Source organism: Fringilla coelebs (genome assembly GCF_963513975.1).
Source record: "Fringilla coelebs genome assembly, chromosome: 8".
NCBI classification, from domain to species: domain Eukaryota; kingdom Metazoa; phylum Chordata; class Aves; order Passeriformes; family Fringillidae; genus Fringilla; species Fringilla coelebs.
This window is the reverse complement of record NC_140066.1, coordinates 13,649,103-13,666,530: the sequence shown is the minus strand read 5'-3', so window position 1 is coordinate 13,666,530 and position 17,428 is coordinate 13,649,103.

Below are 17,428 nucleotides of genomic sequence, written 5' to 3'. Positions count from 1 at the left end.
GGAGCCAGGACTGCCAGTCACACCCGATTGTGCCTGAATGAGTAGCAGTTGTGTCAGGAGCACAAATGTAAGGAAGGACAAGAGCACCAAACTAATTTTAACTTGTGACCTGAACAAGGGTTTGAACCAAGTCTCCTGAGATAGAAGACTGTTGCCCTTATTTTTCATCTGAAAAGCCATTTGGACTGCATATAGGCAGTTCCCCTTGAGAGATGGTGTTAGATTGATGTACTGCAGTGTGAAATGGGAGTGTAAATGTATGTGATGTTCATGGGCTAGTGAATAGAGCTAGTTTACTATGGAATGAATTGCCAGTGAAATAAACAGGCTACCTCTAACTCCATCTATTGCTTTTCTTAGTTGAGGATTTGGCTCAGCACCAAATGCATGTTGGTTGTGACACATTCTTTGTGACACTGACATATCTGGAGAAGTTTAAATGTGAAAACTTGTTCTCATTTCTATTATGGATATATAAGAAGAGACAAAGTAGCTTAGAGGAATGAAAAGAATAGAAGGTATTTATTGCTTCATTGTCACAGTGCTAAGAACTCAGTTAAACTAAGTCAGGAGCCCTTTGTTTAATATGGATATGTTTGAAATTATCCAGCCTTTGTATTTAAGAGTCATGGAAACTTAACAACTCTGTTCCAGCCTTCGGTGCGAATGCAGACAAACAGCCTTTTACATTGCACTAAATATTTGTAAGGAAAAAGGGCATTTTTTTACTTCCTGTTACTTGAAAAATGTGAGACTTTCAAAGGAAACTGAAATGTTGGGTACCTACTATTTTCCATTATCTAGGCCACTCAGGAGGGCATTTTTCTATACAAAGACTACATTTGATGCTTTATAGTGAAAGACTTGGCAATACAGTTAAAAGTGATCTTGTTTTTCACCTGGCTTATGGTCTGAAATGAGTGTACTACAGGCAATTTGGAGGTTAGTGGGGGACTAAAATATTTAATAATTCTTATTCTTCCTAGATATAAGAAACAGTGAGAAATAAGAAGATCCTGCAGATTCTTTTAAGTTCTTTGCATTATCTAGGAGCTAATAGTCATCTTGCAGGGAAAAAAAAAAGTGCCTTGTCAATTCATAGTATTTCAAAACCTCTTACTCTTATGGAGTTATGCTAGTTCTTACTCTACCCAATTTATAATGATATTGCCTAAGAATGAAGATGGTTAAGCATGAAAAATTTAAAAGCAATGGCTTTAAAATTAAACTGCTGAGGTCAAGCGAGTAGTATGTCTACAGCTACAGCTTTTTTAATACTTTATATGTTCTTTAGCTGTTACAAGGCATAATGGGCAACATAGGGAAAAACTAGATAGCAGTTACATAGTGGTAGTAAGTTTGGGATTATTATGGTTCTTTTATTGAAAGTTAGATTGGTTTGTCCACTATAAATCTTAAATAAGCAGATAATTGTGGGAGGTGAAAGAGAAAGAAAATAATAGGTTAAGGTGTTCAAACCAAATATGATGCCAATAAAGATTAGTGGCTTCATATACATGTATATATTTCATATGGAAAACTAAACAGAATAATTTTGATTGCCTGAAGTAGTGAGAAAGGGAGAAAAGTCCAGAGAGGATGAGGAACTGGTTTCTTGGCAGGTTGAGTTTTTAAATAATATTGAAAAGGTGTGACTAAAGGAGAAGCTTACAATAATTGTCCTGTTATAAGTAAAAGTGGATTGATATATGTAAAGGAGACATTCCTTGCTCATAAGTTCTCTACAGAGCTCTGTCAGGCTCAAAAATAGGAACTGGCTTTCATGAAAGATGTTTTGCTCATGGTGATAATATGTGATTACATTTTCAGGAGGAAAAAGTTTGTAGAGATTTCAAAAGATCTTTGATGTGAATCCTTTGCATTCAAATATTCAAGTTTTTATTGATTTCTTAATAGTAAATCTTCATTTTTTGTGTGTGTTTTTGTGTGATTATTTGAAAAAGATTCAATATTTCATAGAACCCCGCATGAACCAGGAAAGTTCTGTGTTGAACAGTCATCATGTTTGGGAGGATTGGCAAGTGGAAATATCTGCAATTGTCCCTCTCTGGCTTTCTAATCAGGAGCTATACTAGAGCAAGTTACTTAACAGAGATGGCAAAGATGAAAATATCAGTGTTCTGAAAGGCTTATTAGAGCATTCTCTATATTAGAGCGTTCTCTAGAATGCTCCCAGATGCTTTTAGTTCTTGTTTCACATATTTTTGTTTACTTTTAAAAAGCTTTCCTTAAAATGACCTCACTTCTGTTTCTTCATCCAGAACTCTGATTTATAACAATACCTGCTGAATAGTAATGATTATTTTCCATTATATTAATTCCTTTGGATTCTTGTATCAGCATTTCTCAAGTACAACCTGTGGAAGAAAACAGTTTGTGTTGTGAGTTGGTCATGTTGCCTTGTGTTGCAGTGAATATAACTCATCAATGTAACCCAAACCCATGTGTCTTGGAATTAATTTTTAATTCTTATGATGTGGAGCCCAGTTTTTTCTCCATATGAATTTCTTATTTAATGTGCTAGGAGAAAAGGCATTTTATTTCAGGAGACATGAGATGATAGCTTTGGAGGTCTGAGGAATAGCTGGACCAATACTTTGTGATCAAAATGATTGATGCTGACTTTGATTTTTTTGATATGAATAAAGCACATTCTCTTGGCATGTTTTCCCTATTGATCCAATTTGGAGGGGAAGGAAAAGAGGAAGACTGTAAAACCTGCTTTATTATTTTTCATTCTATTTATTGATGTTTTTTCTCAATTTGTTTTTGTTTTGATAATTAAGAAATCACTGTTTTTACAGGCTAAATTCAAATGTGTTTGCAGCAACTGAGTGAAACATTTAGTGTTGAGTGTGAAATTACTGCTTTTTTGAGGGAGAATGTGGTTCTAGGGACATTTTTTTAAGTAGTCTTTCTCCTATGTTTATTAAGAGCACTTTCAGAAATGAAAACTGAACTAACAGAGATATTTAATCTTTGTCTTGTATATTTTTTCATGAACTTTTTTGCTTGTTCAACATTTAATTTTGTATGAGATTTGAGCTAACAATGATTCTGTAAGAAATGTGATAGAAAATTCCACATTGAGTAGCTGTTTCTTCAAGTCAGAATATGTTGTACAGGTCTGGTTTGGGAGAAGAAGCCAACCCAAAAGCTCAGTGAAAACATTAGTTTCTCTTCTCCTGCCAGCAACAGCAGTCAGATCAATTTGACAAAAAAAAAGAAAACCAGGCAAACCTATTGAGTAATAGATGAGATGAAACCTTTTTCTCATGTGGTGATGTGCACATTCCTGTTGGGCATGATCGGACCCTCTGATAGAAAGCTGCCTGTGCCTCTGAAGAGTGTGGCTTAAAGCAACAAGATGATTTTGGTGTCTATTCTACTTTATCTGTTCATCAGCAGGGTTTTGTAGCACATCTATTGTGTACCAGAGTGAGTGTTGCTTCGTTCTGCAGTGACTCCCAGAGAGGACTAATTTGTGACCACCAACCTCCTTTCAGTTAATAAATTAAAATCAAACTGACTTTTTATTGTTTTAGTGTTCAAAAGAATAAGTGGTTACCACTGTTAGTAACTCAGCTCTGCAATTTTATGAGGTGTGTGAATGAATGTGAATTACAGCCGTGGCCTTTCAAAGAACAAGCCCCAGAGCTACCTTGACCAATGTGGTGCAGACATTATATTACACATGACCAGGGTACTGCTGGGGATTTCTTACTGCTCTGCTCTCAGTTATTTTCCACAGTGCAACATGTGCAAGAAACGTTGACTTAACCTCGAGCTGATTTTCTTTCTGAGGGCTCAGGGATCTAGGAGAATTGTGGTTAGCATTTTAAAAAGTTTTTTTCTGATATACTTCATATGTTGGTAAATGTTGATGTCACAGAACAGATTTTTTTTTTATCAGTGTGTTGATTCATCAGGGTTATTGGCAGAAGCCAGATTAGGAGCTAGATAGACTAAGCTGTCCTGGAGTGTTGGTTTTTTTGCCAGCCCCCTTGCCAGTGAGCTGCCCACCAGCTGACAGGCGTCCTGGCTTTCCAGGGACTGTCCTGCAGACTGCTGGGCAGTGAGGCTCCCCAGCTGCCTGCTTGAATGCATGCCAGGCTTCCTAAGCTGAGTCTCTGCAGGTGCAAATCCTGCTGTTCCATCAAGAAAATAATTTGTTTCTATAAGCAAAGCACTGCAGCCCCAGGCAATTAGTAAGGCAGTAAGTTTGGCAACAGGGAGTGACAATCTGACAATACATGGAGATTCCTAGGAACTTGTGGTCTTAGTTCCTAATAGAAAACCAAGTTGGGTTTTCTACACAACCTGAAACTTGTGTACTGAGAAAGGAAGGAAAAGTCTTAGAAATAGAAAAGGCTTTCCATTTGATGAAATGGTTATATGGAAAAAACCCACTTCAGTTTTTTTCTTAGGCAGAAAGGTTCAGTTTTCAACTTTGCTTCAATGTTTTTTAAAGATATTTTAGGAAGTTTTTGACATCTTTATGTTCATATTTTAGGGAGTTCTCAGCTGCGCAGATGTAAGTTTGCATTGGAGGTCAGTTCCAAGCCCAGTCATATTTCATGGAGTTTGCAGGCTTTTCTCTACTGAAAAGTCAAAACTACATGGTGCAAAGGAACCATTAGAAATAAATGTTATATGTTTTCATTCTTCCCCACCTGCCAGGATGTTTCCTTGATGGCTGCAGCCAAAAAAACCATTACAGATGAAGATCAGATTAAAATTAATTGATTTAGAGTCTGCAGCATAGTGCCTTTGGGGAGATTTCTCTCTATAAAAAAGATTTATGTGTGTTCTTATGTATCTGTATGTTTTATACATACACGTGACAGGGAGTGCAACAGGATGCAAAAAGAGATAAATCAGATAGGTCTGGAACTGTGGAGGGAGGTTGGGATTTAGAAGAGGGGCTCTAAGAAGGCCTGCAGAACTGCAGTGTGTATAGCTATTTTATTGATGGGTCTGGTTTTTGTTTTCAAAATGCTGCAGTCTTATCTTCTTCATGTATTAGTAATTTGGAAAATGCAGGGCACTGAGCTTGCATGTTATGGAAGTTAGAATCTTAGCATATGTGTGCCAGAGTGAAGGACATTCTGGCAGCCCAGCCTATGGAATTCAATTTCTGCACTGTCAGGAGAGCAGAACTGTGGATATACACATGAAAGGCAATTTTGGTAAAGTCTTTTTCATATAATAACTTTTTTCAAAATATGAAGCAAATTATCTCATACAAGACACTGATAGTGACACACATTTTACTCAGGGAACTTCCTTGGAATTCTGGCGTTTCTTCATGGATCTCTAATACAGAAAGCCAACACAGGGTTTCAAGATTGTCTCCAGCCCCTTACCTTTTCATCTGGAGCTTGAGACTCTAGTTCTGTGTTCTTTGATGCTAGACCTACAGTCTGCTGAATTTGTCACAGAAATTTGAGTTCAGCCTGGCAAGTCAGAAGGATTGAATTTCTTTTGAATCAACCAAAATGCAGGCTAGATGCTGTCTAGCTTGAGGGATGAGCTGACAATACAAAGCTTCAAAACCTTGAAAACATGTTAAACCAGCAGAACAAGTTTGTATAAGTGATTAATTCATGTGTTGGATCAACACTTAAGTGTGCTTTACAGAATTGGCTTTCATTAGTAATCCTTCATGGCATTTTCTACTGAAGCTACAATATAGAGCCAATCATACTGATGGACTGCTGAAGTAAGACCTTTCCATCTAGAAGGGTTATATACTACAGGTAGTTGTTAATTAACTCTATTCATTTTGTGCCATAAGCCTCTTTGAGTTTTGCCAGACCATTCAAACAGACAAAATCACATCCACTGCAATAAAAATATCGTCTACAAACACATATCATCAAATGGAGAGTCTGAAATAAGGAATGAGAAAGGTGATAAATACAGAGGCAATGTGAATTCAAGGTAAATCTCTTGGTACCAATAAAAGGTAAAAATCAGTACGAAGCTATGGACTGTTGTTAAAATCTTGAACAAAGACTCTTGCCCTTGCTGTCACTTTCAGAATTACGGCTTCTGCCCTAATTTCTTCTGTGTCTGTTTTCTAAAAACGTGGTAACAGAGGTGGAGTAAAGAGCAGTTCATGATTTTCTCTGCCTCTGATTTTTTTGCCATGTAGTACATGTAGTATCCATCATTATAAAGCCATCTTGTTGAACTGATTGTCCCAGTTCCATCTGTATTTTCATCCAGTCGTTGGATTTTTGACATTATAGTAATGTGGGGCAATGTGCTCCTGGCTGATACTGCAAACATCCTTCCTGTGGACCACCAAAAAGAAAACAGGGTAGCACAAGTTTTGCAGAGCTCAAAAGAAAGATCTGGTGCCTTTAGGTTGAAAGGGTTTATGACTTCATATCCGTGTCTGGATCATGCATCTCTTTGCTAATGTAATTTTTAATTCATTGATCCAGGTTGAGAAAATGCCCAATAGTGGCCTCTTTCTTGACTTCACAACTTTTTAATCTAAACGATATAGTGGTACCTCAGCACTCACTTTGCATTGCTAGGTAGGGCTGGGTAAAATATATAAATTATGTGCATCTTTGTACAGTTTAGACTACTGCTGATCTAAGAGTTCTTCCTGCATAAAGCAGGTTAAATAAAGCAGGAAGACACCAGTAAATAGCTGACCTCTAATTATCCTGTACATAAAGAACATTTGGAGGTTTGAACTGCTTCTAATAAGAGTTGTTTTCAGCCTTTCAATGTAGGGTTAGTATAGGAAAGCTATTTCCATGATTGCAGTGCTGAGAAGCAGCTTGTAGCAGACAACCAGACATAATTCATGTTCTATGGACCTTTAGATATTATTTAGAAAAAAAAGAGGGGCCTTTTTTTTGTGTTTTTAGAGACACAGCTTTGAGCTTTCCTGCTTAAATATTTCCATTATTTCCTTTTTTTTTTTTTTTTTTTGTAGTTCAGCTACATACTGTTGAAATAGCATGGCATAAACAACTAGATGAAGACAATCTAATGGTCCTTCTCATGTAGAATCAGTCAGGTTTAGCCTAAAAACCCCAAGGTTTTTATTTTGCCTCCTTTTAATCTGCATATTGATGCTGCCTTTCCTTTGCACTTTTTATTAATGTGAAAATCACAGAGTCACAGATTGGGTCAGATAGGAAGGGACCAGAGTGGGTCATCTGCTCAACCTGCCAGTTCAAGTGGAGTCATTCCAGAGCCTCTTCCTATAGATTTAGGTTCTTGCACATATTGAATGTCTTCAGTCCTGCTGTTGTGTATTAAGTAACAAAATTATGCTTTTAAGTCATGGGAGTCTATGTACTACTGTTATATACAAAGAGCTTGACATCTAGCTAAATTCCAATGAATAACTACTAGGTATGATAGAGCTTTGAAAAGGAAGGGCATTATGCATATGACAGCATTATTTAAAGATGTTGAACAGGATTGCTTTACCCAGTCTACCATAAGACGGAAATTTCCTGACATTCTCATTGGCCAGCAAACAGGGTGGTAATAAACAATAGCCGCTGAAATAGCTGTGTTTTGAGGCCCTGATTTGATATTGCAAAACCTTTTATTGCCAGCAGCGATGTGAGCAGCACATACATGAAATGAAGTACCGGCTTAACTTGCAGATTTCTGTTTGTGTTGGTGACAGTTACTGGGTGATGGAAGAGTTTGTACACTGGATATATTGGTCTAGAGTAGACCAAGTGAGTCCTACAAAGTCATTTTCAAAGAAGCAGAATTGGACTGTGAAGACAATTAAAAATCAGGTGTTATGGAGCAAACCTCATCCTTTATACACTTGCCATTATTTTACCATGATATGCCAAATAGTGATGCCAGTTTTTATGCCAGTATTGCTGGCATAGGTTTGGATTGCTGTAAGTCAAGGTGGTACTTGGCCTGTAGACTACATGGAGAGAGGACACAGTTACTGTGTCTATCCTTAACACAGAAATGAAAATTACTTTGACGTACTTTACAAAAGTGCACAAGGGTCAGATATGTCCACTACCAAGAGGATTGTCGTACAGACTTTGTGTAGTATTATATGTTCCTGTGTTCATTTATCAGTTTTGGAATTATTTCCACTGTAGTGATTTCTTTTCTGGCTTGCTAGATCTGACCATAAGGGCTTACTTGAGTTTTGGCTGAGGTACGTTAACATCTGTTCCTTTTTATTTTGATGTATTAAAGAAAGAGAAATAGAAGAAGAATTTGAAAAAGAAAAACCAACCTAACAACTATTGAGAGATCTGCTTCTGAGAACAATTTCAGTTTGTCGAAAAGTTATATTCATGATTTGGGAACACTTTCCTGGCTACATAAGATTTTTGTTGTGTTTCTGTACAAAATAGCAAAGTCAAAAATCTTATTCTGGAGGAGGATACAAGACAACAGCAAGTGAATTTCTTCTGTGTTTACTGTGATTCAGTCAAAAAGGTTAAGTTTTACTTGCATAGTTTTGGCAAGAATATAGGATCTGCAGCAAGGATGTTTCTCCTTTGCTCATTTGCTAACAGCAATAATTAGCAAATCCTATATGAAAATAGAAAAAGTGAGGGGGACTCCTGTTTTTTTCACTATAAGCATTTTTGAAATAGTGAGAAAGTATTGTCATGCACTAAAACTTTGAAAGCTTGGTATCAAACACCTGACAAGCTAATTTTTTCTTTTAGACTCTTGACTTTAAAGACCTCATTTTGAAAGTTTGCTGATGTTACTTTAGAACATATTTATTCCAGCTTCACTGGACTGCAGGCTGCCTCCAGGAGCTCAGGAATGTGAGTCAGAATTACTGCTGTGCAGCTCTGAAGTCTTTAGTATAAGGCATAAACCACATGGAAGAACTAGGAAGACCGCTGCTTTTCACATATCAGAGGTCATATGCAATTTTAATACTTCTTTTTTTTCTTATTTGCAACATTAGCAGCAGAAAAGTGAATACTCTTTAATAAACCGTGTTGGTCTATGGTTCCAGGAATTTCTGTCAGCTGATACCCTTTAACTCATTGTTCTTTGCAGATAGGAGTGAATGGTTGCATTTGCTGAGAGATAGGTAAGCAATACCACACAGGGAGGAGAATGCTGTAAGAAGCAACAGAGAAGTCTCAGCCTGCCCATTTCTCTTCTCCTGAAGAGCTTGTGGCAATTGCTTTGCATTCCAGTCACCATAACTAAACCAAACTTGCAGCTGCATTTTGTTTTCATTGGCTGAAAGAGGCCACCTCTGAGGGTCCTGATCTCAGTTTTAAAGAATTGTTTTGCTTTGGAGGCCAGGTAGGCCTCCAGGAATTTTGGATTACTTCAACAGGTGAATGAGAACTGACCAGAGAGTGTTACTGCAAAGCCTATTGGAGTTTGTATATGCCCAAACCTTTGGAGGTCTGGAGGCCCTACAGTTCCAGTACTCCCAGGATACAGTTGGGATGCCCTACATTTGGGTTTTTTCATGCTGTCCCTAGGATTGTCTTTCTTCCTAAAGTGAACTTCATGTTAGTGGGTCATCTTAGAGCTTTGGGGTTATTTGGAAGTCATATTTCTGCAATTCAGTGCTAATGCTGCCTTTGGAAGAATAGTGTTGCATCTCTAAAGTGAGTTTTAAAACATCTTAAAATGTGGTCTATGAGTATCTTTTCTTGACTGTCCAGAAGAGGAGTATCCCTGATGCTAATATGAAGTCCTTTAACAAATGCATGCATGTCAAGTATACACTTGTGTGTTTATTAATGCGCCTGATAATGATGGACAGTAGCATGTCATACACAAGTAAAACGACATAAAAAAACCAAACCCAGAATTAGCTGCAGAAGCTTTGACAGAACAATTGTTATTGCCAGAAAGGCAATTGGAATGTGAATTTTGTCAGCCTGCAAGCAAAAAATAGTTTAATTCTTGATACATAGAATGTACTTAGACCCTGAGAAAGTAAAGAAAAATGCTTTATGTGTCTAAGAACCCCAACCACCTTTAGACTCACTCTTTTGATTAAAGCAGTAAGAAACCCAAGTGTGCAGCAAAGCATAGAGATGGATATGTCTGAAATGTCTAGTTGCAGATTCTCCTTTAAGTCATCAATAAGGTCTAAGGAAATTAGAGACTTTTGACTTATTCTTGAATATATTTTAATATGTTTTCATTATCAAAGTTATAGTACCATAGGTGATACATTCCTAGCTGAAAATCAGTGTCATTTTTATAGATTGAACTGCTTGTGCTGGGTTACTAAAGCATGTGCTTCCACAGCAACTTCAATATTATGGACTCAACCCATTACACATCTTTGTTTCCTTTCATTATTCTGTAACTAGAGAAGTGGCCCAGACCAGAATTTAGCCCCTACACACAACTCAGATACATTAATATTTCTAGGCAAGTTCTGCTCAAAACCTAAGTGCAGCCAAATAAAAGGATAGGTATTTTCCCCCAAGTCAAAAGACACCTGGGGCTCACCCTGAGGCTGGACCATGAGCCCTGCAGGCTCTCTGTGTGGCTGTACATGAAGCAGTTCTGGATTCCTTAATGACGGTATTTCCCTTGGTGGAATGCATCCCTTCATTCCAAAGCCTTCAGTAATTCAAATATTGTAGGTTCAGGGTGGCAGCATTCCTCCCTTCACAGCCCCCAAAAAGAATTGACTTGGTGTTCTTGGAGGCTTGGAGAAATGCTTTTGGCATGAAGGACTTGAAGTGTCCCTCAAGCAGCCAGAAGAGAGAACTCAGCAAGTTTGCTGTGTTGTTTTGATAGTTAAATGCATTTATTTAGGTTACAAACTTATCTGGTGATAATGCTTTAAAATAGGGTTGCAAAGACGCATGTTACTTAATGATATGCCCAATTTAACACTACCTAGTGGTGCAAAACATGCTTCCCAATGTTGTGCAAGGAGAAAAACCACAAGTAGTTGTGCATAACTTAGTTTTCCAATGGAAGTTCAGGTTGTGCCTCTTACATTAGGGGGCATTGATTTTTGAAAGGGGCAGCTAGCACCTGCTCAAGGTGCTTAAAAAAAAAACCTGTGGAAACCAAATGTCTTCAACCAGATGTTGCTAGTATTCAATTCACATTGCTGTCTGTACTAGATGCTTTAAGTTGCTGTGGCTTTCTTATGGAAAAGTATCACAGCTGCAATTTTTTTCTTAAAAAAATAGTTTGATTCTAGAATAATCCATATGCAACTGTCTCCAGCAAAATTCTCATTTAACCAAATGTTTCTACTTTCTACTATAAATATCAAAGCAAGTATTTTACTCAGCTTTGGAATTTTTTCAGATGTCAAGTATGTGTTCTGGTTATTGTGACTTAGGCATTGAATTAAAATTAGTGTCATATTCCGTTACTTGGAAGCATTGTCATGGAAAAAGCTTTCACTGGTTTGCTGTGTTCCCTACATCTTCCTCACTTCTGTTCAGGAAATATGTTTTTATTGATGACGATGGAGACAAGTGAAAAAAACCCAATAAACAACCACCTTTAGGAGCTAAAAGTGCCTCTACTTTCTCATCTCCACCCGTTATGTGTAATAGTTCTAACTTTCCCCATTTTCCACTCCTTGTGCTCACTTTGTCTATAAATATAAATTTACAGAAATAAACACTGTGATATGCAGAGAAATACATTACACAGAGTGATTTCTGGGGAATAATCAGATGTGCTGTTGGGAGCTAGCAGAGAGTTGACCCTGATAGCACTTTGCCATCCATCATATCCTTGATCAAGTTGTTAGGCTTCTCTCAGCACGTTAGACCTGGGAAACAATGCCACAGGACTTAAGGCTTTCAGTGTCTTAATGCTTTCAGTTGAGAATTCATTCTACTACTTGTCCCTAATGAGCTGTTGCTGACTTAACCAAAGTCAGTGGTATTTGTTCAGTCACATGTGCATTTTTACCAGTTGCACAGATGTCATTCACTCAAGCAGTAGCCTAATTTGCATTCTCAGGGCAAAGTCCAAGAGCTAAATCAATGTGTGAGACTGAGATACTCCCTTTCTGCTTGTAATTGTTACTCCAAGCCAACATCAGACCTACAGATGAGACACAAAAGACAGATCTCTGGTATTAATGCGTTGAGATGATGTCTTTTTATAGGCCTGTTGGTGCAGATAATATTTTCTTTCTTAAAATAATTCAAATCAACTGTACTTCTTTGAGGCCAATAATTATCTGAAATTCATTCTGCAGTATCATGTACATAACTTATTTGGTAAGTCACAGAAAGAAGCTGGCAGGCAAGATTCAGCGGAGTCTGCCAAAATATGGGTTTAGTGATGTTAATATGTAAAATTTTCTAGCATGAAAAATGAAGTGAAGAATGATTGTGGTGAGCCATGATCTCCTCATTACCTCACAAATGGTTATTTTATCTGTTTGTCATCACAGTAGGTTGGGAATGAATCTTACAAATTTCTGTCCACTGACCTGAGAACCTGTGAGTGTTGATTGAACCTCAGAGGGTGGATTTGCCAAAACCTCAGCTGGTATACATTGATACTGTTCCCTCTGGACCAACGAAGTTGCATTTGTTTACACCAGTCAACCATCTGGGCTTATATTTTAGGAACTGAATTTGATTTTTTAAGGATCTGGAATTCACTCAGTTTCTCTATTACTTTTAACTTTATCCTGAAGGAATTTAAGTAGTCCTTTGTTCTCCATTCAAGCTCCCCTCTCACTTTTCTCATTCCTGCCTTTCTTTCTCATTCCCACAGCTAGGTTTTTTGTGGGCAAATTTGGTTTCTTCTTCCTCTAGTTTTGATACAACTTTCACTTGCTTTTCACAGCTAAGTGATCCCAGATACATTTTGTTATTTGGAGGTGCAGGAGTTAGGCATTTGCTGCTACTTTCCTTTTAAATTCTGACTGCTAATGATTTTATTTATAATCAGCGGTGGGGACACCTGCTCTTGACATGTGAGAACATTCTGGTGACATAACCAGCTACCAATAATAGAAACAGTACTTTGGGCCTTCATTATAAACAGTGTGATGCTTCCACTGCATTGCCAAGTCAAACATCATAATTCCACCCACTGAGAAATCATTATTCCCTATAGCAAACAAATAAGTGAGAGAGAGAGAAATATTTCTGTTGGTTTTGGGAACTGCATGACTTCTGAATATCCCTAAGTAGTGCACTTGGCTTTGGTGTCAGGTGTTTCTTCTGTATTGATGCTCAGTCCAAGACTAATAAGAAGAATTTTTGTGTGTTCTTCCTTGGTTAAAACAGAGTAGTTTATATCCTGAAAGTTTTAGAGTTGTAAAAATAATGGAAATGGCAACAGAACTAGGTTCCAGTCTGTTTAGTTATTGGAATACTTTGGGCATTACTTCATTTTTATTCAGTGACAGCAGTGAGATTGTTGACTTACACAGAAACCACCATTGCAATTAATATTCCTATAAAGGCCTCTGTGCCAAATTGACCCTTGCAGGCCCCGCAGTCATTCAGCAATCTGTGCTGAGAGATATCAGGTGTGTGCAGGGTATTACATTCCTAACACAAACAGTGCTTTGCTGCTCTGAAATCCGTACTGAGACATCCAGATCTACTGGTTTGTTATCTCGTGCTAACCTGATGCTACCAATGCCTGTGTCACCTCTGTACATCTGCACCCTGACTGGAGATAGCTCCTGATAAAGCTATGAAGCAATCTTTGAATTTCTTTTCCCCTTTTTTTTGCTCTACTGCTATTTTTATATCCATTAAGACCTGTCTGATTTCAGAAGATCTTCATTAAGATCAAACATCTCGTTTTCTCTCCTTGAATAACAACGAAAGCAATCTTCCAAGCTGCCATCATGGTTCGTCAGAAAGTGGTTGTCTGAGCTACATTTGGGTTATAAAATGCATAAATATCACTTGAGTTTGCCCTGCCCTCTAGCATATTAGCTCTTGGGCAGATCTGTTTTCTACATAAAAATATCAGTTACTATGTTGCTTTCTGCAGGCATGCTTTTCTCACTTAGATGTTATAGTTTCACAACTAAATGCGTTTCCAGTTTTTTGGAAAGTATACAACTTCCTGAACACTTTTGATTTACATACCAGGTGGCAGATACAGAAAGTTTCTGCATTTCCCAGCAGGGGAGAGTGAGAAAAATGGGGTTACAAGTGCATAAAGGTGGAAAAAGTCTGAGAAGAATATTCTTTGAAAAGATCCCTGAGTTCTTTTTCTCTCTTCTGCTATTGCAAATTTGCTAATTTTAATTTGTTATTCAGAATCTCTCAATGTTTCAAGTGAGTAAAAGCCTCTGGACTGCACATAAACGATGTTCTCTCCATGTCTTTGCTATTTGTTGTTGCCATCACTATAAGTTGCCATGGCAATATTTTTGTGCTATGACTGGTTAAGTGTGGCTAACAAAGAGGGGGGAGAATAAGATCGATTTATTATGCTTTTGATACAGTGTGATGAGCTTATGAATATGTTGGGTGTTTTTTCCCTTTGAAAAGCAGAAATGTGACAGAATTATGTAAGTTTTAGAAGTTTGAAATAGGCAGGTGCTGGCACCAAAACCAAGTTTAGTTCCTCATGGAATGCATGCTGGTGTGAGCCTCAAATACATGTTCTTTGTCATCATTGAAATCAGATATTGTTCATACAGAGATAAATAAATGCAGGGCAAGTAAATGGTGAATCCAAAATATTTTTCTGACTCACACAGTTGTGCGTCTATGGTCTTGCCACCTTTCATCTAGCTGTAAACATTGCCTTTCTCTAAGGCAGGCCTTCACTGAGATGAATCACAGAATTCTGAGAAACATAGGAGACCAGTAAAAAACATTTTAAGAGGTTCTCACACTTTTTTTTTTTTCAGCAAACAAAACTGCTGATCAAAAGGTTTAGTCCTTCTAGTTTATATCTGTCACTGGATTTTAGCTGGTGCCTATTCTGTTTTCTCTCCCTCATCTTCTGCTGAATGCACAGGTTTATTCCAAATACAAGAATTCAAGCTGCTATCTTTCTAAACACAGTACCAGTAGGAAATGAAACTAACATTTTCTCAAAAGATACCATTCAACCTGCATATACCATATCCGCATTTGATCAAAAAACATTTAAGGATCGATGATAAATTTGCTTTTTACATAGAAAATTTAAAAAAGGTAACATGCAATAGTCTGCATTGTAGCCTATTCACACTAACATTCAGGTCTGAAGTGTCTTCACAGTTAATGGTGTAGCTAAAGCAGCAAGAAAAAAATTTAGAGAAAATCCCTTGAACTGTTCTAATGAAATTGCAATAGCAGATTTCTGTTAGAAACCATTTAACCACTGAAGTACAGCATTTTTTTTTGTACCCTAATCCAGAACTGTTTCTCATTCCTTTATGACAGATTCTTTTCCCTGCAAATGCACTATGGACGGGACTAGAATGTTCCTGGGTTCCAGGCCCGATGTCATTTGCATATTAAATCAGAACTACTAGCTACTACTACTAACTACTAAATCGTTATACTAGCTTCAAAGGGGAGCTTAAATATCAGAGCTAGCATGTGCACTGGTGTTGAGAAAAAGTAAATCTGCATTTTGGTTAAGGATTCTGCCTGCCTACCCATGTTTTTACTTCTGTATCATTTGTGTGAAAAATAGCAGGTGTCTTAAGCATCTGCATAAAGTTGTATGAAATTTACTTGGCTGAAATGAGGGAGTGTAAATAGGACCTATATTTAAATACAGCCAACGCAAATACAGTCTCACAGAGAACCCTCTGGTTTCTCTTAATGGAGAGGAAAAATCTTCTCATCCAAAGCCAAGTATTGCAATATTTTCTAGAAAGATCCAACACAAGATATTTTGGGATGTCTTTGTTACAAGTGGTGAGGATGGCAGCACTATTGGTAAAGTATTCAACAAGTATGCAAAAATATGCCATGGTCAGAACAGAAGGCATTAGAAAACAGCAGCATGGCAAGGGGAGAAAGAGACATTGTTGAGAGACAACTACTCTGAGGAAAAATAACCTTTGTAAATGAAAACTTTAGCATGATACAGGAGCCTGTTCTTGAATGGTCGCTTAATATCTCAGCATTACATTCCTTCTCCACTGTATCATAAGTTCATTGTTAGGATTTTGTAAATAGCTTGGTGTTTATATTAAAATATTCCATGGCACAGAACTGTCATAATTTTGCCAGTAGTTACATTTAACTGGTAGCTTCTATTTTTGTTCCATTATTATAATTTGACAAAAAATTCTTGGGCAGTAAAACTTCTGCCCTGGTATTAAACAGAATGTTACCAAATTTTTGAGTTCTTTTGGTTTGTTTTCTGTTACCTTTTCATTTCATTAAGACTTGACTCTGTCTTAATACGAAACAAAACACACTTTGTCAGCTTTCTCTGTGTGTTTGTAGGTGTTTGTAAATTACCTGTTTGAAACTGGTTATATTTTTCAAAGTGAAAATTAATTCCAAACAGAGATATAAATGAAGACCATTTTGCTAAGGTAATAAAATAAGGAAATGGCAATGTCAACAGTTTGTTGTAAAAAAACTATCTGAATTATAATCAAGTTGGAATATGCAACTGATTTCTAGAGCTGTACATATGGAATGATTTCCTTGTGGTCATTTTAGTGGACCAGTAAAGCATGTCCTGAGCATAAGAACATATTCCAGTTATTAAATGCCAGAGCAGTCCCTCCCAGCACCACTTCTCTACCTTCTCATGCTCAGAGCAGGGGCAGACCAGATTTTTCCTGATCATTGAGCAAGCTTCGGCTGCAGGAACAGCCATTGATGGCCTGGAAAAAGGTAGCACTGATACTGCTGCCCTTTCAATGGGGTCTTAGCATCTGGATAGGTCAGGGTGGGAAACAAAGTTTGGAGCTCCTTTGTGAGTCTTTTGATGATCTCAGCATACCCTCACCCTGAGAAGTGAGTACATTGCAATGATGCCTTTGCATCTGCTAGTTATGCTCAGAAGCTGCATTTTAGTAGATCTGTGGAGTCATTCAGTTTGTAATAAATAAGTTCAGCTCCCAATTACCCAGCCGACTGTTTGTTTTTATTTAACTACATCATTTTCATTGTGCTGCAGGGTGTATTTTGCAAATTATGTCACTTCCAGTTACTCTCCTGAGTCTGATTGATGTTCGAGCACTGACCTGAGATGGAAAGTCAAATACTAAAAAGCAAAATAACATTTGGCTCATCACTGTGAGACTCAAAAAAGATATTTGCAACTGTTCCGTTAGTCCTGAGCCCAGAGGGGTTTGGGGAAATGTGGGATCATGCCAAATATTAAGCAAAACTACAGAAAGCCTAACGATTAATTGTTGTGACTGGTTAGTTTTTGTCACAGCTCTGATGAAATTCTTTCAAAAACTTGAATCATTAATTTGTAAGGGCCTAATGTTATTAAGTACCTCAGTGGAACTTTTAAAAGA